Below are 2,650 nucleotides of genomic sequence, written 5' to 3' on the forward strand. Positions count from 1 at the left end.
CTCGTTTGAGAACATCCTCTTACGCAATAGCCAGACAGCACCCAGGCAAGCAAAACCGTGCATTTTTGAACGCTGTTAATTTTGATTAGCTGCGTTTGAATTTGCAGCCATTTCAGAATCACCGTTTAATTCTCGTTTTGATCACCCAGATATCAGGCAGTTTAATTCTGAATATTACAGTATTGTTCCTATCACGCCAGTAAATATGAATTTCTTCTTTCGCAAATCAGTAACACCAGGAAAGGCAGTACGAACTCCAGATCCCAGTGATAATGAAGGTGTGTCTAGTGAGTCAGAAATACCGGCACAAGAACGTGTGTCAAGGTCAAAGGCACAAAAACTGAAGGCAAGTGGACATAACGTCCCATATCACACCCTCGAAAGTGTAAGCCAGCAACAAGTATTCGCCAGAAGCACCAAGATGGCTCGTTCTCCGAGACGTGCCGCCGATGATGTGAATCAGCAGCCATTGAATGACTTGCAGGCAGATGATGCCGACTCCATTCTTGGAGATGAGTATCATCACAATGAAATCAGTGACATGTCCCAGTCCGAGGAAGAACATGAAAAGTCAGAAGAAAACCCTCCAGCACAACCAAACAGTCATCAGTCTCCCCCATCAACCGATCAGGCAGAATTTCATACCCCACCAGAGCCAGAAGAAGACCCAGACATACAGCAGGAGGTTAACCGACTGCGTGAGTTGTGGGCCAAGGCGAAAATCGAATCTTTTAAGGATAAAGGCCAGTTAAACTCTGCAGCAGCCCAAATCGAAGAATTAGCCAGACTTGTGAAACGCCAAGAGGAAGTCATCAACTTCCAGAAAATGCATATCGATAATAAAGCCAGCACTACCCAGACCAATGCCGACACTGAAAAGGCACTCCAGGAGTCTTACCTGGAAAGGCAGCAAATACAGGAAAGGGCTGAGTATGCCCATCAGCAGGTGCGACAAGAGGCACAAAAACGCATTCAGGCAGAAGCACAAATCCTTCAGGAAGAACTGAATCATTACCGAGATCGGTATAATCACTACAAAGGCAGATGTGGGGAACTTGAGGCATGCTTGATCGAGGAACCTTCCTCTGGTCAGCCAGCCCCTCCCCCACCAACCACCCGTAATCAGAGACAACAGCCACGTCGGGATAAGTTACCGGAAGTGATGGAGATCCCACGGGATGCCACCACTAACCGTAACCCTCTTCGACGCCGTAAGCCAGAACATCGTGACCATGTCCAGTTCAAAGTTACAGAGCCAGATGATACCACAGGCATGTCCCAAACAGGTCCAAGTGTGGCAACCCCACAACTGGATGTAGGCAGTCTTATTGGTAAGGTAAGGCACATCACTGAAATACCTTGCGTTGCAGATCTCCAAAGTACGTCCAGACAAAAGACAGGCCTAACAATCAGAACAACAGAAGCCAAAACAATACAGGCAACGGTCAACGTGTAGGTGGTCAGGCCCGGCCAGCACGCCGCCCTGGATCGCCAGCACGCCCATTACAGTCCAACCGTTTCAGTGAACTATCAGAAGACAGTGATGACTCAGATCAGGAAACCCAGCTTGGAAATGTCAGCGACAGTGAGGCAGAAGATGATTTAAAAGAGTAAGGACAGCAGCAACCGGCACTGCTGTCCCCCGTCCCAAGAAACCGCCGGATAAGCCAGTCACTACGAAACGTGCAAAACAAAAACCATCCATAAAACCAGTGACGAGTAGTCATGCTTGTCATTCGGTAACTGTGGAACCACAGCCAGTCATACCTATCAGTAAACCACAGCCAGTAAACGTAAACGAGCTCCTTTCTCATGTCAGACTGGAGATTATTCCAGAACTATCAGCCGCAAACCCAGAAAAGCCACAGCCAAAAGCCAGTGTAAACCTTCGCGGTTTCACCGTGAACGATTGCCAATGTGGCGTCAACACAAATTCAGTTGTACATCATTGTCGTATAGGCAGCAACGATGAGCCAGGTAAAGCACCGACGTTAACTGTACCAGTTATAATCGGTTCAGCCATTGTGCATGCACTGGTCGATACCGGGGCGGAAACGTCCCTGGTGTCTGATCAGCTGTGTCGCCAGCACAACCTTCATCAGAAGCCATTAACAAAACCAATGCACATCAGAGGCATAGGAGGAATTTGCAATTTCTCCGTCACCCATTATGCCAGTGTTCCTATACAGATCAACGGCGACGTAGTGCTTCACAGCATGTACGTTAAGCCGCCATGCAGAGACAGTGCACCTCTCATAGGCCAGGATTTCCTAGAAAACGCCGTGATGGTGGCCGACTGTGGTAAAGTCACCCACCTCCGGTCAGAAAATAAAAGCGTACGCCCTCGTAAGCCCATAAATCAGTCCGATCCAGCCGTATTTGCTGCATTGGAAATAAATCAGTCCAGTCCGGCCATATCTGCCGCACCGGAAATCAAGCCAGCTAGGAATCCCCTAGTGACGTCTTACCCCATACCAGTGGCAACTGCGTTGCCACTGGATGTAAATCAAAAAGGGGAAGTCTCACTACAGAACCATGTGCACTCTCTCAGCAGCGATAAGCCAGAAAACTATAAGCCAGTTCCAAAGCCAAGATTCTCGAAACTACTCAAGCCAGAAATCCATAAGCTAGATAACAAATCAGAACAAAG

The sequence above is a fragment of the Paramacrobiotus metropolitanus genome, unplaced genomic scaffold, assembly GCF_019649055.1.
Source record: "Paramacrobiotus metropolitanus isolate TYO unplaced genomic scaffold, Prichtersi_v1.0 Parri_scaffold0000019, whole genome shotgun sequence".
NCBI classification, from domain to species: Eukaryota; Metazoa; Tardigrada; class Eutardigrada; order Parachela; family Macrobiotidae; genus Paramacrobiotus; species Paramacrobiotus metropolitanus.